The sequence below is a fragment of the Geotrypetes seraphini genome, chromosome 2, assembly GCF_902459505.1.
Source record: "Geotrypetes seraphini chromosome 2, aGeoSer1.1, whole genome shotgun sequence".
NCBI lineage: Eukaryota > Metazoa > Chordata > Amphibia > Gymnophiona > Dermophiidae > Geotrypetes > Geotrypetes seraphini.
Window position 1 is genome coordinate 280,818,204 of NC_047085.1, and position 24,501 is coordinate 280,842,704.

At 45.2% G+C, this 24,501-nt stretch overlaps 1 protein-coding gene across 1 annotated transcript in view; it reads right to left on the minus strand.

The window, feature by feature from the left end:
* Window positions 1–24,501, minus strand: part of UBE2QL1 (ubiquitin conjugating enzyme E2 Q family like 1) — a 149,568-nt gene that overhangs the window by 32,285 nt on the left and 92,782 nt on the right. The window lies entirely within an intron of this gene.

The window sequence follows — 24,501 nt, forward strand, 5'->3', positions numbered from 1 at the left end:
ACATAGAAGTAATGCTGAAAAAGTGGGGGGGGGAGATAAAGACATTGAAAGGGCAAATGGTGAACATGGCGTAAAGATAAGGACAGAGACAAATGAAGATTCTGAAAAAGTGGTGAGATAGGGATATAGGTGAGATGGACACAAAGAAGGGTGATGCTGGAAAATAGGTGGAATGGTAATTCTGACAGACACAGAAGGGAAATGCTGAATCAAGGAGAGATGGGGCTCAGGCTGGATGGAATGAGGAGAAATGCCTTGTTGGCCCTGAACTTCCTCTCCTACGTCAGGATTGACGTCAGGGAGCGGAATGCTGGTCAGCGCAACACTTCTGCAGGGAAAGCTTGGGACGGCGGTGGCTTGGGGGCTGTTCCCCGATTGCGGTGGCAGCAAACCGAGTGGCTTGGGGGAGGGCACGGAGACAGAAAGAAGGGGGAACAGGGAGACAGAAAGAAAAAGTTGGGGGAGAGAATGAGGTCTGGAGGAGAGGAAACATACAGGAGGCTGAAAGAAAGGAAGAAAGATTGGATGCACAGTCAGAAGAAGAAAGTGCAACCAGAGACTCATGAAATCACCAAATAGCAAAGGTAGGAAAAATGATTTTATTTTCAATTTAGTGATCCTGTATATAGCATTAAGATAAGAAACAATATATGCAGTGTTAGATTTGTTTTATAATGGTTTTGCGGCTCCAAGTTTTTTTTTCTTTTCGAAAACGGGTCCAAGTGGCTCTTTATGTCTTAAAGGTTGCAGACCCCTGGCCTAGAGATTTGACTCGTCTTTATGAGGTTAATTTTGGCCCACTCATTCGTCAGATAAGATTGGATCTTCAAAGATGGCAGGGGCAATGGCTGTCCTGGGGGGGACGGATTGCGGTTATTCAGATGACTATTTTACCACGATTGTTATTTTTGTTTCAGACCTTGCCTATCCCCATACCATCTAAGACGTTCAAGATGTTACATGCGGAATTTCGTAAATTTATCTGGCAGACTATCTCATCGGGTGATGTGGGTGGATAGAGACAGAGGAGGACGAGGAGTACCAAATCTTTACTGGTATTATCAGGCGGCACAGTTGCAAATGTTATTGGAATGGGGTACTCACAAGTGGGGGGTGCAGTTGGAGCAAAGTTTGGTGTCACGGGGTAGTTTGGCTGATAGGCTATGGTCCTCACAGACTGTCCAGCAATGGGAAATGGAGGCCAATAATCCCTATGTATTACATTTGATCAAATTATGGAATGATATTAAACGGGAATGTAATCAGGGGAGGGATGTTTCTACCTTGGCTTCTTTGAGGGAGGAACCCACTTTTGGAGTGGGTGACACTAATCTTGTTTTTGAAAGGTGGGGCAGGATAGGATTGTGTAAATTTCGTGATTTTTTGAGCTCCGGGACTTTGATACCTTTTGAGACATTGCAGCAACGACCCGGTGTACGAGTGGGGGATTATTTGGCTTATTTTTAGGTGAAGCATTTTATGATAACAATGGGTTGGGATAAGGTGTCCCTTGATGAGGCTGAACAACTTGAACAACTGTGGGGGACTTTACAGAGGGTGCCCCGGCCTATTTCTATCATTTACCAATATTTAAAGGGCAGAGTGCTCCCTAAATTTGGTTTCCAAACCCATTGGGAGAGAGACTTATAATGTTCCTTTACAGCTCACGAGTGGGATATTATATGTGGGGAGGTAGGTAGGGCTTCCACTTGTGCCCTTATAAAGGAAAATGCTTATAAGGTATTGAGTAGGTGGTACTATACCCCTGATAAACTTCATAGGATGTATCCTGGATCGTCGGCTTATTGCTGGCGGTGTCAGACTGCCTGGGGATCTTCTTTCATATCTGGTGGGAATGCCCAATGCTGATTCCCTGCTGGAAGGGGGTGATGCAGTCTTTATCTCTAATGTTGGGAATTAATGTTCCTGTTACTCCCCAAACCTGTTTGCTTGGGATGTCTAATCGCTGTGAGACTACATGGCAAACCAGACTTTTGCGTATGGGTCTGGCAGCGATTAAATGCCTTCTTGGAAGCAGACTACGGTTCCCATTTTGGGTGATTGGCATGTGAAACTAGCCTTGCTGGGAAAAATGGAAATGTGTGTGGCCAAAAGACATGGATATTATTTATCATCTCATCTCACCTGGACTGTTATTTCTCAGAAATTGAATCTATAAATCCTTGGAGGTTGTGTGCTCTTGATTCGACTTCCTTATCGATGGAAGAGGGAAGGGGAGGGGTTATTTGGGAAGGGCAGCTGATGTTTTGTTCCTTATTGTGGTCAGTTGAGGTTGTTCATCAGCTAATGTATTATAATTGTATTTATTGTGTTCTATGTTTTCTTTACTTTCTTTTAAAAATTAATAAAAATACTTAAAATTTAAAAAAAAGTTATCGACCTTTGCAGATGATATTTTAGTACATCTTACGGATCCTTTACCATCTCTAAAGGCTTTATTGGAATTAATTAAATAATATGGTGATTATGCAGGTTTCCAATTAAATTTAGAAAAATCAGAGGCGTTATCATCCTCTGTGGATGTTCAGAATTTATGGGGGACGGAGTTTCCATTGACTTGGGCGCAAGGGCAGTTTGTGTATTTGGGGACAGTGATGACTGTTGACTTCCCAATTATATCGCCTTAATGTGGATAAACGTCAACAAAAGATGGAACTCTTGCTGGATACTTGGAGGACGTTACCCCTTGCTTTGATGGGACGCATCTTCTTGGTTAAGCTATTTATTTTTCCAAAATGGTTGTATGTATTGCAGACTTTGCCGTTATGCTTGCTAAAGAAGGATTTACAAATCTTTTATAAAAAATTTTCTCATTTCTGTTGGATGGCTAAGAAACCTAAACAAATTTCTGGGATTCAATCGTAATCTATATATATATAAAATCGGAGGTATGTATGTGTGTATGTATGTATGTGCCGCGATCACGCAAAAACGGCTTGACCGATTTGAACGAAACTTGGTATGCAGATCCCTCACTACCTGGGGTGATATGTTCTGGGGGTCTTGCGGCCCATCTGCACACGTGGGCAGAGCTACAAACAGAACATCAGATTTCACCCATTCATGTCAATGGAAAAAATGTAAAAAGCTGCCATTCTCACAGTAATTCAAAACTGGCTTGACCGCTTTGAACGAAACTTGGTATGCCGATCCCTCACTACCTGGGGTGATATGTTCTGGGGGTCTCGCGGCCCACCTGCACACATGGGCGGAGCTACAAACAGAAAATCAGATTTCACCCATTCATGTCAATGGAAAAATTGTAAAAAGCTGCCATTCTCACAGTAATTCCCACTACCTGGGGTGATATGTTCTGGGGGTCTCGCGGCCCACCTGCACACGTGGGCGGAGCTACAAACAGAACATCAGATTTCACCCATTCATGTCAATGGTAAAATTGTAAAAAGCTGCCATTCTCACAGTACTTCAAATACGGCTTGACCGAATTGAACGAAACTTGGTATGCAGATCCCTCACTACTTGGGGTGATATGTTCTGGGGGTCTTGCGGCCCACCTGCACACGTGGGCGGAGCTACAAACAGAAAATCAGATTTCACCCATTCATGTCAATGGAAAGGATGTAAAAAGCTGCCATTCTCACAGTAATTCCAACTATAAAACACTTTCTATGACACTATAACCACTAGGGACATCGTTTCTATTCTACCACGGACACCATACATATAGAGTTTGTATGTTCTAACTGTGTTTGTAACTGTTTCCTTCATGCACCCCAGTTCATAATGTTATTACATTACATGAGTACTCACATATGCTGAACTAGGAACACAGGTTCCATTCTGAACCGGGAAAAAACTGCATGGAGTTTCTTTTCAACCTGAGTTTCCACATATTGAGTTGTTTAAATCAATACTGAAACTTTTGGATGCCACTTATTCCAACATATCTTCCTTTTCAGTTTAAGAGATTGCAAATTCCAGTGAGACTTGCATTCTCTATCACAATCAACAAATCACAGGGACAGACTATTACATACTGTGGAGTGGATTTAAGATCCCCCTGTTTTTCCCATGGACAACTCTATGTTGCTTGCTCAAGGGTGGGTTCACCCAAGAATTTATATGTTCTTGCTCCTGGAGGTGAAACTAAAAATGTTGTTTATAATCAAGTTTTGTGTTAGTTGTATTGTATTCATTTTGTCAAATATTTCACATTATAATTTGAATATTGTACATTTTATAAAGCTGTTAAAAAATAATTTCATTCACCAGTATAAAGTATCTTTATTTGAATCCATTTACAGTGTTATTGCTATAATTAAATACCCGTGCAACGCCGGGGCATCAGCTAGTGGCTGATAAATGTATGTTAAGTACGTATTGTAGAACGTAGTTAATAGCAGGGAAACATTCAGGCCACGTCTACAAAAGTTGCTGACATAACATAAACTGTATGAAAAATCATAATATAACGGAGAAAAATAAATCTCAATTGTGGGAGGCTGGGACTACACAAGTGCCCAACCCACAGCACATCATCACGGGTTTATAAAAAAACTCCGCATATATATAAATAAGTAGATAAATCACTCATTTCCATTCATGCAGAATCAAATTTTTTTCAAAAGCTTTTTTTATAATGACAGCTATGAACACAAAATTCCATGTATTATTCGTGTCAAAAACTGGTGACCAGAATCCCAAACTTAACTAAATTAATAGCGAGGGCTACAGCTCAGTTTCACTTATGTAAGTAGTTTAGGAGGCATGGAGCACAAAATCACAATCAAGTAAAAAATACACTCATCTGAAGGTGTGAAACTTCAAAAGAGGCTTTCAGCTCCTGATCCCGACAGAAAAGACTTTCTGTTTCGCCTGGAAAGGGCTACTTCAGGGGATATATGCCATCTTCAAATGTCTCTTTGCTTCTTACAACCCGATGGAAGTAGAGCCGGCTCCTCTCAAAATGGTGCTGGGAAACCTAAACTACAGATGACACAATTGCTGGGGAATTGGAATAGGGGTGGGTTAGGATTACCGGATATGCGGATCTATAATTATGCATGTCTGCTTTGCCATTTGGGAGATTAGTGAATATGACCAGCATTTACACCCCTCTTCAAATGGAATGAGAGTTTTTTGCTCCTTACGATGTGTTCACAGTTCCCTCTTCTATTTGTCCAAGTGTATTATTTAATACATTACAAGCGGCATGGCGTTGGCTTGTGCATGCCTTGGGAGGTGATCCGTCGGTTACTGATCTTTTACCTTTTCAGGGTAATCCGTCCTTTCCTCCGAGAAGGGACTATAGAGAGTACCGGTTATGGGGAGCAAAGGGAGTTTTAAGTTTAGAACATATATTGGGGGATGAAGGGGAGCTGTTGACCCGTGCAGAATTGTTAGCTAAGGTAGGGGAGACCTGGGGAGCACAGTTTGCGTATTTTCAAATGGAGCACTATGTGAGATCTCTCGACAGAGCACAATTGCGCTTGCATTTGGGGGCTAGATACGAGAGTTGTTTACTCGATAGGAGGGGGTGTCTTTTTCAGTGTCTTGTATACATGCTAGCTTGCAAAAGTTGCAACCTGGCAAGGAATACAGGAACATTCGAGGTAAACGGGAAAGAGAATTACAGCTTAATTTGGGACATTGGGATATAGCTCGTACCTTGAGGGTGACACCTGGGGTGACCCCGTGTGCATGGTTAGGAGAAACTTATTATAGGGTGACCTTAGGTGCTTATTACACTCGTACACAGTTATATTATTGTGGAGGTCTCTCTATACCACTATGTCATAATATGAGATGGGGGATCACAGTTTGGGGCATGCATTTTGGTCTTGTCCCATTATTCAAAACTTTTGGAAGTGAATAACCAAGGCTTGCAGATAAGGCTCCCAGATATGCAAAAACAACATCTTTCGCTTCTTAGCCCCTCCAGCATCTCTCGCCTCCCAGATGGCCAACTGATGTAACTGGTTCCGCCAATGCCAAAACTTCGGAGGGTCAGGGATTGTCCAATATTGAAGAATACATTTCTTGGCCAATAAACTCATCTTCCTACACAGCGCCCAATGCCCCCTAGGCAAATGACCAAAAGCCTCTGGCAAATCCAAAACAAAATGGGTTGGAATACTGCGCAAGGATCTCCCAATTATCTCTGACATATAAGATAATCCCAAAGGTCGTAGTGTGGTCTTAAGATGGGTGTCCTAATTTGGACTCTCATTTAGATGAAATGAGATTGTATTGGTGTGTCCTGGTGAGGTGGGGTAGAGAATACTATTGGGAGGGGGGGATTTGGGGAGGTGGGGGGTATTGATAGGTTCGAACATATAGTCATGTATAGAATAAATGGGATTTGGTAGGGAGGGAGGTTGAATGGCATTCTTTAGATTCATAATAGTTCAGCTGTTTCATTTTATTTATATATGCTTCTTATTTATTTTATTTGATTGATGCATTATTGTTATACTTTGCACCTTGGGGTGCCCTTATGTTGTATTTGAAGTTGTTTGCATCGATAAAAATTGTTTGAACCTAAATGTGATCGTTATAGTATTCTACACACCGCCTAACAAATGGAATCTAGCAAAAGATGGCCTCTATGTTTTCCTCCTTTCAAACATGGTAGCTGGTGCCTACAATCTTCTTGCCGGTGATATCAATCTACACCTCGAGCAGGAAGAGAACTCCAACGTTGCAGATCTACTCTCCTTCCTCACATCTCTAGGCTTTACCAAACCACCTCTGACAAAAACTCACAGGAAAGGTCACCATTTAGACTTGATCACATTTCTTTCCAATGCCCCAACCACCCCCAGTATAAGTTTCAAAGGTGAAACCTTGGCTAAAACACCCCCTGGTCAGACCACCTTCTATGCAACTTTGAATTACACTGGCTCAAAAAACAAACCAAAAGGAAACCAAGGATCAATCACAAAGAGAAAATGATATGGACAAGAGGACAACTAAACCCAGTTGAATTTTGGTCACACTATAGCTTAACATCCATCCCTGACTTAGACCCAAATTTCATCCTAGGATGGAAAAATTACAGCAATCAGGTTCTAAACGACATTGCACCATTAAAAATATGTAAGAAAAGACACTGTTTATCAGCCAGCTGGTATGATACCGATCTAACAGCATTAAAATGAGAAATACATAAATTAGAAAGAATATGGTGCAAATTAGGAAAGATAAAGCACAGTTACTTACCGTAACAGGTGTTATCCAGGGACAGCAGGCAGATATTCTTGACTGATGGGTGACGGCACCGACGGAGCCCCGGTACGGACAATTTTAGAGTGATTGCACTCTAAGAACTTGGAAAGTTCTGGCATGCCGCACCGCGCACGCGCGAGTGCCTTCCCGCCCGACAGAGGCGCGCGGTCCATCAGTTATAAGCCAGCTAAGAAGCCAACCCGGGGAGGTGGGTGGGACGCAAGAATATCTGCCTGCTGTCCCTGGATAACACCTGTTACGGTAAGTAACTGTGCTTTATCCCAGGACAAGCAGGCAGCATATTCTTGACTGATGGGTGACCTCCAAGCTAACAAAAAGAGGGATGGAGGGAAGGTTGGCCTTTAGGAAAACAAATTTTGCAAAACAGATTGGCCGAAGTGTCCATCCCGTCTGGAGAATGCATCCAGACAATAATGAGATGTAAAAGTATGAACTGAGGACCAAGTAGCAGCCTTGCAGATTTCCTCAATAGGAGTGGAACGTAGGAAAGCTACAGATGCTGCCATTGCTCTGACTCTATGGGCCGTGACAGAACCTTCCAGTGTCAGTCCGGTCTGAGCATAACAGAATGAAATGCACGCTGCCAGCCAATTAGACAACGTACGCTTAGAAACAGGACTTCCCAATTTATTCGGATCAAAGGACAGAAAGAGTTGGGGAACTGATCTGTGGGGTTTCGTACGCTCTAGATAGTAAGCTAGAGCCCTTTTACAATCCAAAGTATGCAGAGCTTGTTCCCCAGAATGAGAATGAGGTTTTGGAAAGAAAACAGGTAGAACAATGGATTGGTTGAGATGGAATTCAGAGACAACCTTAGGGAGAAACTTTGGATGTGTACGCAGAACCACCTTGTCATGGTGAAAAACCGTAAAAGGTGGATCTGCAACCAGTGCATGAAGCTCACTGACCCTCCTGGCAGAGGTAAGAGCAATAAGGAAGAGTACTTTCCAAGTGAGAAATTTGAAAGGAGAGGTAGCCAAAGGTTCAAATGGAGGCTTCATTAAGGCAGAAAGAACCACATTGAGATCCCAGATAACAGGAGGGGCTTTAAGAGGTGGTTTCACATTGAAAAGCCCTCGCATGAACCTGGACACCAGGGGATGAGCTGAGAGAAGTTTTCCATGGACCGGCTCATGATAAGCAGCAATGGCACTGAGGTGGACTCTGATGGAAGAAGACTTAAGGCCAGAGTCAGACAAGGAAAGCAAATAATCCAACAACGTCTCCACTGCAAGGGAAGTGGGATCAAGATGATGAAGAAGACACCAGGAAGAAAATCTCGTCCACTTCTGATGGTAACATTGCAGAGTGGCTGGTTTCCTGGAGGCATCTAGAATGGAACGAACAGGCTGAGATAAAAGAGTATCATGAGATGTCAGCCCGAGAGATACCAAGCTGTCAGGTGCAGAGACTGTAGGTTGGGATGTAGAAGGGTCTCCTGATGTTGCGTAAGCAGAGAAGGAAACAGAGGAAGAAGAAAAGGTTCCCTGGAACTGAGTTGAAGTAGAAGGGAGAACCAATGTTGCCTGGGCCACCTCGGAGCAATCAGAATCATGGTGGCTCGTTCCCTCTTGAGCTTGAACAAGGTTCTCAACATGAGAGGCAGAGGAGGGAAGGCGTACAGGAACAGATTTGACCAGTCGAGGAGAAAAGCATCCGCTGCCAGACGGTGAGGAGAGTAGAGTCTGGAGCAGAATAGGGGCAGCTGATGATTGTGAGGAGCTGCAAAGAGGTCTATCTGAGGAGTGCCCCATTGAGTGAAGATAGACTGTAGAGTTACAGGATCGAGTGTCCACTCGTGAGGCTGGAGAATTCTGCTGAGTTTGTCCGCTAAGGAATTCTGTTCTCCCTGAATGTAGATAGCTTTCAGGAAGAGATGGTGATCTATGGCCCAAGTCCAGATCCTTTGGGCTTCTTGACATAAAAGGCGAGAGCCTGTCCCACCCTGTTTGTTGATGTAGTACATCGCAACCTGATTGTCTGTGCACAACAGAAGGACCTGAGGAAAGAGAAGATGTTGGAAGGCCTTGAGGGCATAAAACATCGCTCTGAGTTCCAGGAAATTGATGTGACGCTTCTTTTCCTGGGCTGTCCAAAGACCTTGAGTCTGGACTCGTTCAAATGAGCTCCCCATGCATAAGGAGAGGCGTCGGTGGTGATGACTAGTTGATGAGGAGGCTGATGGAACAGAAGACCTCTGGATAGATTTGAGGATACCAACCACCATTGAAGAGACTGACGAAGAGATGATGTCACAGATATGTGTCGCGAGCAAGGATCCGTCGCTTGGAACCACTGAGTAGTAAGGGTCCATTGAGGAGTGCGCAGGTGAAGACGTGCGAGGGGTGTGACATGAACTGTGGATGCCATGTGACCCAAGAGTACCATCATTTGTCTGGCTGAGATGGAATATTGAGGAAGCACCTGCTGACATAGAGACTGAAGGGTCTGAAGACGATTGGATGGCAGGAATGCTCTCATGAGGAGTGTGTCCAGTATCGCTCCAATGAATTGAAGTCTCTGAGTGGGGATGAGATGAGATTTGGGTAGATTGATCTCGAACCCCAGTATTCGTAGAAACAGGATGGTTTGGTTGGTGGCCAGGAGAACTGCTTGAGCGGATGTGGCCTTGATTAACCAGTCGTCCAGGTAAGGAAATACCTGAAGGTGGTGAGAGCGTAGAAATGCAGCTACCACAATAAGACATTTGGTGAACACCCTTGGAGAGGAGGCAAGACCGAAGGGCAGCACCTTGTATTGGTAATGACAATGATTGATCATGAAACGGAGATACTGTCTTGAGGTTACATTGATCGGTATGTGAGTGTATGCCTCTTTGAGATCGAGGGAGCATAGCCAGTCGTCTTGATTGAGAAGAGGATAAAGGATGGCTAAGGAAAGCATTTTGAATTTTTCCTTTACCAGATGTTTGTTTAGATCGCGAAGATCCAAAATTGGTCTGAGATCTCCTGTTTTTTTGGGAACTAGAAAATAACGGGAGTAGAACTCCTGCCCCTTTTGATCTAAAGGAACTTCTTCTATAGCGTTCAGAAGGAGGAGGGATTGGACTTCCTGAATAAGGAGGGCAGATTGAGGACTGTTCAAAGCAGACTCTTTTGGCAGGTTTTGGGGCGGAAGAGTCTGAAAGTTGAGAGAGTAGCCGTGGCGGATGATGTTGAGGACCCATTGGTCCGAAGTTATAACTTCCCACCGGCTGAGGAACAGAGAGAGACGACCTCCTATAGGTTGAGGCAGGAGAGCAGATATAGGAGTACTGGCTATACTTTGGAGAAGTAAGTCAAAAGGGCTGTGTCTTCTGCTGTGGAGTTGGCTTTACAGGTTGCTGTTGCTGTTGTTGTCTGGGAGGCTAACGCTGTTGTTGCCGTTGACGCCTGGGTTGCTGAGCTGTTGTTGGCAATGGCCGAGCTGTGAAGCGGCGTTGATAGGCTGACTGTTGTCTAAAAGGCCTTGTTGGGGGAGGCTTTTTCTTATTTTTAAGTAGGGTATCCCAACGTGTCTCATGAGCAGACAGCTTTTGAGTAGTCGAGTCCATGGATTCCCCAAAAAGCTCATCCCCTAGGCATGGGGCGTTGGCTAGCCGATCTTGATGATTAACATCAAGCTCAGATACCCGAAGCCAGGCCAAGCGACGCATTGCTACAGACATTGCTGTCGCTCTGGAAGTAAGTTCGAAGGTGTCGTAAATGGACCTAACCATGAACTTACGCAGCTGAAACAGAGATGACAAGCAATGGTGGAAAGATTGTTGTTTCCGTTGAGGAAGGTATTTCTCAAAGGAAGCCATGGTGGTAAGGAGATGTTTAAGGTAGAAAGAAAAATGAAACCCATAATTTCCAGCTCTATTTGCCAACATTGCATTTTGGTAGAGCCTCTTACCAAATTTGTCCATGGCTTTACCCTCTCTGCCAGGAGGTACAGAAGCATATACACTGGCTCCTGAGGATTTTTTAAGGGTGGATTCGACAAGTAAAGATTCATGTGGAAGTTGCGGTTTGTCGAACCCAGGAATGGGAATTACTTTATATAGAGAGTCTAACTTACGTGGGGCCCCTGGAACCGTTAAGGGAGTCTCTAAATTCTTGTAGAAAGTCTCCCTCAAGATATCGTGCAGAGGGAGCTTCAAAAATTCCTTTGGAGGTTGGTCAAAGTCAAGGGCATCCAAAAAAGCTTTAGACTTTTTGGACTCAGCCTCCAAAGGAATGGACAGGGAATCACACATATCTTTCAGAAAACTGGAGAAAGATGAAGTGTCATGCTTAGAGGACTGGTCATGTACAGCAGACTCCTCCTCATCTGAGGAACATTCTCCTTCAGAGAGAAAGGGTTCCTCTGAATCTCCCCACAGATCAGGATCCCTGACATGGGGAGAACGGTCCCGAGACTCTGGGGTAGATGTGTCTACATGCCGGGTTTTGCGCACCGATTTACCCGATCTCATCGACATCGACCCAGGCGATGTAATCGGTTGTACCGGAGCCGAAGTCTGCACCGACTGATGTTGAGCTCTCGGCTCCGGCGCAAGGACTGGCATCGATACCGATGAGATGGAGTGAATCGGTACCGAGGGAGTGGATACCGACAGCACAGGTTGTTCCACTATCGGTACCGGCTCAGTGCGGACCGGCACCGGAAGGTTCGGTGCCAGGATAGCTGGAAGAAGCTGTTGTAATTGCTCCTTCAGCTGCGCCTGGAGAATGGCCGTAATACGGTCATCAAGGGATGGCACCGGTACCGCTTTTTTCTTCTGCGGTACCTGCGGTGCCGCTCGACGCCCTGGAGATGAGGAGCCCGATGTCGAGGGACTCACCTCGATAGGAGCGGAGCGCTTCCGCTGGCGCCTCACAGTCGGCAGGATTGGACTCACTGCACTCGAGACCGGAGGACGCTCCAGCGGGGAAGGCTTCTTAGCCGGCTTACCTGCATGTTGGGACGCCGGTGCGGTGTCTTGCGGCGTCGAAGAAGAGGGTGCCGACTGAACTGGTGCCGAAGTCGGAGTCGATGGAACGGGATCGGACATCTCGGCACCGAACAGTAATCGCTGTTGTATTTGGCGATTTTTTAATGTTCGTTTTTTAAATGTGGCACAGCAGGTGCAGGTGGAGGCCTGATGCTCAGGACCCAAACACTGTAAGCACCAATTGTGTGGGTCCGTGAGAGATATGGGCCGAGCACACCGCTGGCACTTTTTAAAACCTGGCTGAGGGGGCATGAACGTGAAGACCGCTTCAGCCAAATCGAAGGCCGAGGCCTCGATGATGGCAGAAGACCCCGCAGGGGAAAAGCCAAATTGAATCAAAAAAAGAAGATTTTTTTTTTTTTTTTACAAAAATCAAAGAAAAAAGAAACAGGCAAAAGCCAAAAAGGTTTACGCGAGCGGGAAGGCAAGTCAAAAAAATTTTCAACAGCCATTGAAAAAACGCGTCTTCTTAGCTCCGCGGAAACTAAGAAACTGATGGACCGCGCGCCTCTGTCGGGCGGGAAGGCACTCGCGCGTGCGCGGTGCGGCATGCCAGAACTTTCCAAGTTCTTAGAGTGCAATCACTCTAAAATTGTCCGTACCGGGGCTCCGTCGGTGCCGTCACCCATCAGTCAAGAATATGCTGCCTGCTTGTCCTGGGATAATAACAGATACACTTGGTGACTAAAAGTTAAAGAGTACAAAATAATGATTAAAGAAAACCGTTGTAAACATTACTCCCAAACAATCAATTCTCCTTCGCTGAATAGCAAATAACTCTTCAGAATAGTCAATTCCCTATTTGATATTGATCTACATAAACAGTCCCACATAGACTTCCCACCCTCTGCTGCAAATCTAGCCGACTACTTCACCACAAAAATTCTCAATTTGAAAACGTCTCTTGCAGCTACAAACACTGACCCATCAATCAACCTATATGCCCTAGAAAATGAAGGCTCATGATCTGGAATCACTTTGAAAACCCAGACTGGAACCAATTCCTCAAGCTCTACTCTAAATACAGTGGTGCCTCGCATAACGGACGCCTCGCACAGCGAACGCTGCGCACAACGAACTTCAGGTCTTGCTTCCCACAACGAACTTCGTTTCACACAACGAAGTCGCCCGAGCTGCATCCTTAACTGCCCTCTCTCGGCGCTACATATTTTAAACCCCCCTGCCGCCGCCACCGCATATTTTTAAACCTCCCCCCGCCGCCACCGCATATTTTTAAACCTCCCCCCGCCGCCACATATTTTTTTAAAAAAGCCACCACTGCTGCAACTTTCTCACCCGCTCACTCGAACTGGTGGTCTAGCAAATTTCCCAGCCAGAAGCGCAGACAGAGATCAAGAGCAAGCCTTCTGTGCTACTGCCTGGGCCTGCGCTGATCTCTGAATGGCTGCAGTCAGCTCTCGCGGGACTCACAAGAACTAACTGCAGCCAGCTCTCGCGGGACTCACAAGAACTAACTGCAGCCATTCGGAGATCGGCATGGGCCCACACAGGCGTGCAGAGGAATTGCTCCTGATCTTTGCGCTTCTGGCCTGTACGCCACTGGCTGGGAAAGATGGGAGGAATTAAAAAAGGTACTGGGGAGTATGTGGGGGGTGATTATAATACACAGCAAGGATCAACAAAACCCCTGTCTCCCCTCCCCTTCACATATATCCCCTCTATATCATGCTAACAGCTCTAACAAGATAAATTTATCTTTTTTTATGTCATCTTAGCATATTTTATGCTACAGAACGAATTATTTTTTTTAACATGTATTGTTATGGGAAAACGCGTTTCACATAACAAACTTTTCGCATAACAAACTTGCTCCTGGAACGAATTAAGTTCGTTGTGTGAGGCACCACTGTATGCAAAATCCAACTGCCTACTTTCCACCGACTATCATGAAAACTATTATGAACTGTCCACCGACTATCATGAAAACAGCCCCCTTCCCATTCAAAGCTGACCTTTTCAACTGGGTCTCTCTTTGCCTGTCCCCTTGGAACTCGGTCACATTCTTGTGACCCCTATCATCAAAAACCCCAAAGAACCCGTCTCTTCGACTGCCAACTACAGACCCATTGCTAACATTTCTTTTCGAAAAGCTTTGAGGACAGCTTCAACTGACCTCAAAGCTTTTCGAAAAGAAATCAAAACCATACTATTCAAGAAATTCATCCTAATTTCCTAACCCCACTCTTCTCCCCACTCTCCCCCTCTTAGGATCCTCCCTTCAAAATGTGATTTAGACCTAACGCCTTTAACTGTATTCCTCTTCCTGAAAACGTCCAGCTATCGTTTTGATGCATTAGGCCCAACGTCTTTAGTTGTATTCCTCTTCCTGGAAATGTCCAGTTATCTTTTTGTTGTAATCCGCTTATTACTGCAAGGTACAGGCGGAATAGAAGTCATTAATGTAATGTAATGTAATGTAATGTAACATACCTCCTCTCTTCTTTAAACTAATGGAAGGTCTAGTTAATCTCGACCTTATGAAATACCTAGAGAAGTTTAACATTCTACATGACTCTCAGTCAGGATTTTGCACAAACTACAGTGCATGGAAACTGTCATAGCGTCGTTGACTGATCACCTCTTCCATCTGTTCTCTCTGGGAAAAAGTGCACTAGTACTTCAGTTTGACCTAAGCAGTGCCTTTGACCTTGTCGACCATGACATTCTGATCAAATGCCTTGATTCCATTGGCATTTCGGGACAGGTACTAACCTGGTTCACAGGCTTCTTAAAAAAACACACCTACCAGGTCCACAGTGATGGAACCTTTTCCCAATCCTGATGTAACCCCTGCGGAGTCCCACAGGGCTTTCCGCTCTCCCCTTCTCTGTTCAACGTTTACACGACATCATTGGGACATATGTTATCCGACTTAAAATTGAAATCATACATATATGCAGATGACATTACAATTATCATCCCCATAACCTAACAAGAGACCGAACAACTCACCTCTTCTGTTATCTCTAAGGTAGAACAATGGACTGCACAATTCAAACTAAAATTAAACCCAGAAAAAACTAAGCTTTTCCTGGCAAGTCCCAACCACAAGCTAATGAATACTTCCCTGAAATTAAACGGGCTAACCTACCCAATCAATTCCACCATCAAAATCCTTGGAGTCATCCTGGACCGGTGCTTAACTTTTGAAGACCATACCAATGCTCAGGTTAAAAAATGCTTTTGCACCCTCTGGAAACTCCGTACCATCAAACACTGTTTTGCCTTATTTTCTTTTCGATTGCTGGTTCAATCTCTAATCCTAAGCACCTTAGATTACTGCAATATCATATACTTGGGATCCTTTAAGAAAACCATCAAACGTCTAAGAATCATTCAGAATACTGCCGTCCGTCTCATTTATGGCCTCAAAAAGTCAGACCATATAAGCCAGTTCTACAGAAATCTTCACTGGTTTGCCAATGGAGGCAAGGATCATCTTCAAATTCACCTGCCTTTGCTTCAAAACCTTAGCAGGTTCATCCCCGATTTACCTATCACACCATTTTGTATTTCCAGGCACCACCCGCACACGTAATGCCCATCTGTTTGCCTTCCCCTCCCTGAAAGGATGCATCTACAAGAGGTTCCTTGATAAAATACTGTCATTCCAAGCTGGCAAATGGAATAAATGCCTAACCACCCTCATTTTGAATACACCCTCCTACCAATCCTTCAGGAAATCAATTAAAACCTACCTCTTTGATAAATTTCTCTGACCCCTTCCTACCTTAGTGTACTTCTGACTTATTTCCGGTTATACCTAACCATTCTCGGCCCAATAATGTAATTGAAATATTTTACTATTGTAATTGACAATATCTTTCTGTAACATCGCTGTCTTTGTACAGTCTCTTCCTCTGTAAACCGCTCTGAACTGCTTCTGGTATTGCGGTATACAAAATAAAGTTATTATTACTTAACAGGTACAGGTTGCAGTGTAGATCTTATAGAACAGTTCTTTACAGAAAACCTATATACATCCTGGCAACAAAAATCGACAGTCAAGGATACAAGATATTGCTTGAATCCAATATAGATAAAAATAAAGCACTAGTAGTTACCAAAAGGCAACTGCCAGTTCTGATTATCTGTTTAAATCCCAAAATATCCCATGGAACATGACCCCCTAAAGCCAAATGCAGAGTGTTAGACCTTGGTGAAAGGCTCAACCAGATCCAAACTGGTGAGAGAGTATAACTGAAATCTGAAACCTTCAATTTTCACATGAGGTTAAAGTTGTTAGCATAGGATTCAATGCGTTCACCTATGTGGACGGCATCCAGCTTTTACATCAAGTAGATTCTTGAGAATCCTTTGGAAGTTCTTACTATCACTATGAAACTAGAACAGATCCATCAATGGTTTGATACCAATAGGCTAGCTCTCAATATCACCAAATCAAAAGGAAAAATTATGTTCTTACCTGTTAATTTTCTTTCCCTTAGACGCAGCAGATGAATCCAGAGACCAATGGGATAGGTCACATCTACCAGCAGGCGGAGATAGAGAAACTGATTAACAGGTGGTCCTATTGGCTGGCACTCCTCCTGTTTATCCAGTATAGCTCCTTGCCCAAGCATCCGTAACCATCAATAGGCATAGCATGTAAAAAACTTCTTTCCCATAACAAATCTCAAAATGCAATAATACAGAAAACAACCTGCCATAATAATAAACTGCGAAAGTTGCAAAAGAAAAAACCGAGGGGCAATATCCAGAAAGGATGGGGCTCTGGATTCATCTGCTGCGTCTAAGGGAAAGAAAATTAACAGGTAAGAACATAATTTTTCCTTCCCTAGCAACAGCAGCAGATGAATCCAGAGACCAATGGGATGTAGCAAAGCAATCCTCAATCTGGGTGGGAAGCAAACGCCACCTCCGCAACAACCAAAGCACAAAACGCCCCTACTGCATGCGCCCCCACATCCAAGCAGAAATGCGGAGAGAAAGCACCCTCGGAAGACCAATTAGCCGCGAGACAAATCTCCTCCAAGGAAAAAACCTCTGGGCCGAGCCCAAGAAGTAGCCATCGCTCCGGCGGAATGGTCATGAAGTGCTTTCGCCACCTGCTTCCCTGCCAGCAAGCAAGCATAAAGAATGTCCTCCTGGACCCATTGAGCGATGGAGGCTTCGGACGCCGCCATATGTTTGAGGCGTCCCTTGAAGAATACAAAAAGGAGATATAAACAACTAAAAGTCGTTAGAAACCGAGCTCGCGGAGAACGCTACGTACGTATCAAAAAAATGCAGTGAATAAAAGCACTGCTCCCAATTTCTCCTCCCAGGAAGAAGGAAGGAAAAGCTAGCATGACATAAAAGAAAATCCTTTCTAGAAAGAATTAGTGGTACCATCCGGACTGATACCCCATATTTTGGAAATCAGAAATAGGAATCCCCATTGAACAAGGCCTGCACCATAGAAAACTGCAGAGCTGAAGCCATGGCGACAAGAAACCCCATGTTCAACGGCACAGCCCTTTAGAGTCCCAAAAGACAAGGATGAAATGAAGCCTTCGGTAAACTGAGAAGAAGTACGTGAAGATTGTACTCCCAAACCGGGCTTTCTAAGAGGCGCATGAATATACCACACTCTGTTTAGGAACTGAACTACATGAAGCTGAGAAGTAAGCGAAGAGCAATATACCTAGCCCTTGTAACAAGCCAAGAATGGCACTAGAAGCTAAAGGGAATTGAACGCTAAGCCCTCGGCAATATATTTGTGCCAAAAAGGAACTCTGGAGTGGTTCAAACATTAAGAAGCACCCAAGAAAGGAAAAACCTCCAAAAGGAAGCAGAAGCCACAGGAGAAGACGTCCGTAGCACCTGGATAAGAGAAGAAACAACCTGCTTCACATAACCCTTACACTTTAGCCAAGATTTTTCAAAAAAACTAGGTCGTAATACTAAAGTAGTACAAATATCCATGTTGATCGGACCCTAGGCAAGCAAAGCCGAAGATACCAGGAAACTTCTTAGTCCGGCTATCGAAAGACTCATCAAATCCGCATAGTAAGGATGGCACCGCCAATCCAGAGATTCTACAAATACTGTGCCCGGAAAGCGAGCTCGAGATGGCAAATCCAAACCATCATCAGTCAGTGGAAAACACTGAAAAGAGAAGGCAGAGGCGAGAAAGGAGTCATGCAGCTACCCCCTGTAACTCCCACTCCCTGGGCCCGCCGAAGAAGCTAGGAAGCTTAGAATTGAGAGACGAGGCCATGAGGTCTAGGTCAAGGAGATCTCACGTCCATAAAAGGAGCTAGAACGCCTGAGCCACAAATCTCAATATCCAGGATGCAGAAGATTACACTATTACTAACATGCACACTTTCCAGAGCGTACACAGCGCTGGACATTGTAACATACAAGAAATGGGACTTGCTCAGATTCCGCGGAGAGAAAGTCTATCCAAACTCTTATCCTGATCCATAAAAGGATCTGCCAACAGAAGACGAAGATGAGAATCCACCCATTGAAGCAGACCAACTTCACCTGCCAACTGAGTACAACACCTACTGCCCAAGCTGTAGAGAAATACCCCCATCCTAATACTGACCAAAAGGACCCTCAGCGGCAATCCAGAAGAATGATCAGAAGCTCCAGAAAGGTAGCCTGACCCTGCTCAAGAGTAGAAGAATGAACAAGTACTGAGTCGCCTCTGAAGACCAGAATCCTGGAGCTGAGGATGGAAGCCACCGAGCCCCCCAACCCGACAGCCCGGGATGGTCGATGGTCATGAGCTAGTCCCGCAAAGACCGAGGCATGCCTTGAAAAGAGAAATCGCACTGAGCCACCAAAACATACAGAGCGATGCAGGAGGAGCATACCAAATAATTGGAGCCCTGAGATACCGGGAAGCACCAGAACAAAAGCGACTGCTGTAGAGTAAGAAGGGGAAAGCAAGCCGAAGTTCCCAGTGGAGTCAGCAATATGGATCCCAGAAACTGTAGAGAATCCCATACTCTTGGTCATGGTAAGTGAAGAAGAATACCAATCTGAGACCGAGACCCCACGCCCAAGTCTCCGGAAAGAAACACATGTCTCTCCTATATGAATAAAAACATTACCCCGATATACCTATAAATAGTACAGGAGAAAAGAGCGCTGTGCAAATTCGAAGATGCACGTGTAAAGAACTGAGGAAAAGATACCACCCTTTTCGTGTCAGTCAAATGGCCCGACTGGAAGTCGTCCGAATCAAGCAGGCAGTCAAGAAGAAATTAGATGAATCGCCTGGTAGCGCCAAAACGGTACCACCGCCCACATCACCTAAAACGTTCGTGAAGCCTTGGGTAGGCGAAATGGCATGTGCCAAAACCGAAAGCGCTGCTCCAAGAGAGGCAGGCAAACCAAGTGCCGATTCGGAGTCCATAGAGAAAATGTAAATATACTCCCAGGTTGTCTGCAGAAATGTGTAACCCCGAGAAACTAATTCAGCAGAATGGGATCCAGCCTGCCCAATGCCCCCATCTCGGGCACCATGCAGTAAGTGGAACAACGTCCCTTAGTTCCCGAAGAACTACAAGAACTGTCCTGAGATCCAGTAACACTGAAAAGGGAAACACAAAACATAGAGACTCCAAGAACGAACTGGAAACCTGAGGAGGATGCAAAGATGCAAGCATCCTGAAAAATCATCACAGCCCCCTGACCTGACATTATAGTGTCTTCTCCCTCATGAGAAAGCCTGAAAAGTCATTGGAAGAAGTCAAAATCCCCTCAGAATGAAGTGCAGAAGGTCAGGGAATGGCAGGATGAGACTGTAGGATCTGCAAGAAGATTCTCCTAGGAAAAATCAAGTTTCACAATGTAAAGAGGAATATACTGGAACCATGAAAACAGTACTAACCCCATGCAACATGAGCGAAATACGTATGTCCTTTAAAGTGAATACGTACTAGACTCAATCAAGATGCTGCATCTACCGCCCCGTGGAAAAGCACAGTTACTTACCGTATCAGGGACAGCAGGCAGATATTCTTGACTGATGGGTGACGGCACCGACGGAGCCCCGGTACGGACAATTTTAGAGTGATTGCACTCTAAGAACTTTAGAAAGTTCTAGCTAGGCCGCACCGCGCGTGCGCGAGTGCCTTCCCGCCCGACAGAGGCGCGCGGTCCCCAGTTAGGATAAGCCAGCTAAGAAGCCAACCCAGGGAGGTGGGAGGGACGCAAGAATATCTGCCTGCTGTCCCTGGATAACACCTGTTACGGTAAGTAACTGTGCTTTATCCCAGGACAAGCAGGCAGCATATTCTTGACTGATGGGTGACCTCCAAGCTAACAAAAAGAGGGATGGAGGGAAGGTTGGCCATTAGGAGAATAAATTTTGTAAAACAGATTGGCCGAAGTGTCCATCCCGTCTGGAGAATGCATCCAGACAATAGTGAGATGTAAAAGTATGAACTGAGGACCAAGTAGCAGCCTTGCAGATTTCCTCAATAGGAGTGGAACGGAGGAAAGCTACAGACGCTGCCATAGAACCCATAGTTCACGGACTCTCATGGGTGGGATATGACTATACCAGGATACAACTTGCTTCGCCAAGACAGAGAGGGTAAGTTAGGAGGAGGGGTAGCACTTTACATCAAAGAGAACATTAAGACAACCAGGATCACGGATGTCAAGTATACTGGGGAATCTATCTGGGTAAACCTGGCCAGAGGCAGAGAAAAATGCCTATACCTTGGTGTGGTATACAGACCTCCTAGACAATCGGAGGACAAAGACGCAGAATTAATCGAAGACATTGAGAATATCACCTTGCGGGGGGATGTTGTTCTATCAGGAGACTTCAATATGCCTGATGTAGACTGGAACACACTCTCAGCGACAACTTGTGATAGCAGGAGGATATTAGCGTCCATGAAGGGAGTACAGCTCAAACAAATGGTGCTAGAGCCTACTAGGGCCCAGGCCATCCTGGACCTGGTACTTACGAACGGGGAAAGCGTCTCGGAGGTCTCGGTGGGAGAAACGCTAGCCACCAGTGACCATAACATGGTATGGTTTAACCTTAGGAAAGGCTTCCCTAGATCTCAAACAAGAACAAGGGTACTCAATTTCCGGGGCACTGACTTCGCACGCATGGGAGATTTCGTTCATCAGACACTACAGGTTCAAGAAGTAACTAATAATGTGGAAGCTATGTGGTCAACCTTGAAGTCGACCCTTCATGAGGCATCTATCCGCTACATTAAATCGGTAAATAAACAACAAAGAAACAAGAGACCCAAATGGTTCACTGATGAGGTCTCGAACCGCGTCAAGGAGAAGAAAAGAGCATTTCTCTTATACAAATGCACCGGGGAGAAGGAAGCAAACATTGAATACAAGACAAAGTCTGCAGCGGTCAAAACAGCAGTCAGGGAGGCCAAACTTCGAATGGAAGAAACTCTAGCGAAGAACATTAAGAAAGGGGACAAATCCTTCTTCAGGTACATTAGTGACAGGAAGAAGAACACAAATGGGATAGTACGCCTTAGAACGCCAGACAGGAATTATGTGGAAACAGATTCCGATAAAGCCAAACTGCTGAATGATTACTTCTGCTCGGTCTTTACCTGCGAGGCACCAGGGCACGGGCCAAGGCTGGAAATGAAGCAAAGCATGGAAGATCCATTTCAGAATTTTGAGTTCACACCTGCTGATGTCTACAGTGAACTGTCAAGACTTAAGGTGAACAAAGCCATGGGACCGGACAATTTGCACCCAAGAGTGCTCAGAGAGCTAAGCGATGTTTTGGCAAAACCGTTAGCAGTACTCTTCAATCTCTCCCTAAGTACGGGGAGAGTCCCCCTGGACTGGAAAACAGCCAACGTCATTCCTCTGCACAAAAAAGGTTGCAGAGCAGAGGCTGCAAATTACAGACCAGTAAGTCTCACATCAGTAGTATGTAAACTCATGGAAACTTTACTTAAAGGTAAACTAGACACGATTTTGGACGAGGGGAACCTAAGGGATCCCTGTCAACATGGATTCACTAGGGGTAGGTCATGCCAATCCAATCTAATCAGCTTCTTTGATTGGGTGACGGGAAAGTTAGACTCGGGAGAGTCTCTGGACATAGTGTACTTGGATTTCAGTAAAGCTTTTGACAGTGTCCCACACCGCAGACTATTGCACAAGATGAAGTCGATGGGGTTAGGTGAGAAACTAACTGCATGGGTCAACGATTGGCTGAGTGGAAGACTTCAGAGGGTGGTGGTCAACGGCACCCTCTCTGAGACATCAGAAGTGACTAGCGGAGTGCCGCAGGGCTCGGTCCTGGGACCATCCCTTTTCAACATATTCATAAGGGACTTGACCCAAGGGCTTCAGGGTAAAGTAACATTGTTCGCCGACGACGCCAAACTGTGTAATATAGTAAGTGAAAGCAATCTCAAGGATAATATGACGCAGGATTTGATCACGTTGGAAAACTGGTTCTCGACATGGCAGCTGGGCTTCAATGCTAAGAAATGTAAGGTCATGCATCTCGGCTGCGGAAATCCATGCAAAACTTACACCTTAAATGGGGAAACACTAGCTAGGACTTCAGAAGAACGGGACTTGGGAGTAATCGTCAGTGCAGATATGAAGGCTGCCAAACAGGTGGAGCAGGCCTCATCCAAGGCAAGGCAGATGTTGGGATGTATCAATAGAGGCTTCATCAGCCGCAAACCTGAAGTCATAATGCCGCTTTACAGAGCCATGGTGAGACCTCACCTGGAATACTGTGTGCAATTTTGGAGACCACACTACCAAAAAGATGTGCTTCGAGCTGAATCTGTCCAGCGAATGGCCACTAGAATGGTCTCCGGACTCAAGAGTCTCTCATACGAAGAAAGACTGGGCAAACTACAGCTATACACTCTTGAGGAGCGTAGAGAAAGGGGAGACATGATTGAGACATTTAAGTACATCACAGGTCGTGTCGAGGCGGAAAGCGATATATTCTTCCCCAGGGGACCCTCGGTCACAAGGGGGCACCCGCTCAAACTCAGAGGAGGGAAATTTAATGGTGACACCAGGAAGTATTTCTTCACAGAAAGGGTTGTAGATCACTGGAACAAACTTCCGGTGCAGGTGGTCAAGGCCACCAGCGTGCTAGACTTTAAGAATAAATGGGACATCCACGTGGGATCCCTATGGGGGTCGAGCTAAGGATCTGGGTCATTAGCACTCAGACTTGATGGGGTGGGTCAGAAGAGTGGGCAGACTTGATGGGCTGTAGCCCTTTTCTGCCGTCATCTTTCTATGTTTCTATGTAGCTCTAATTTTGTGGCCCGTGACAGAACCTTCCAGTGTCAGGCCCGACTGAGCACAACAAAAAGAAACGCAAGCAGCAAGCCAATTGGACAGAGTGCGTTTAGATACAGGATGACCCAACTTGTTAGGATCGAAGGACAAAAACAGTTGAGGAGATGATCTGTGAGGTTTGGTGCGATCAAGATAGTAAGCCAGAGCACGTTTACAATCCAAGGTATGCAAAGCCTGTTCACCTGGATTATAATGAGGCTTTGGGGAAAAAACAGGTAGAACGATGGATTGGTTAAGATGAAATTCAGACACAACCTTAGGAAGGAACTTTGGATGTGTACGGAGGACGACCTTATCATGGTGAAAAACAGTGAAAGGTGGATCCGCCACCAGTGCATGAAGCTCACTGACCCTCCTGGCTGAAGTGAGAGCTATTAGAAAGACCACTTTCCAAGTTAGAAATTTAAAATGCGTTGAGGCCAACGGCTCGAAAGGAGGCTTCATTAACGCAGAAAGAACCACATTAAGATCCCATACAACAGGAGGGGCCTTAAGAGGTGGTTTCACATTGAAAAGGCCCTTCATGAACTTTGAAACTAAGGGATGAGCTGAGAGGGGTTTTCCATGAATCGGCTCATGAAAAGCTGCAATGGCACTAAGGTGGACCCTTATCGAAGAGGATTTAAGACCAGAGTCAGATAAGGACAATAGATAGTCCAACACCAGTCCCACTGCTGTAGATATGGGATTATGGTGATGTAACAGGCACCAGGAAGAAAACCGAGACCACTTTTGTTGGTAACATTGAAGAGTAGACGGTTTCCTGGAGGCATCAATAATAGAACGGACAGGCTGAGAAAGGAGAGCATGCGCTGAAGTCAGCCCGAGAGATACCAAGCTGTCAGGTGCAGAGACTGTAAGTTGGGATGAAGAAGCGTTTGCTGATGCTGTGTAAGTAGTGAAGGAAACTGAGGAAGAGGTATGGGTTCCCTGGAACTGAGTTGAAGTAGAAGGGAAAACCAATGCTG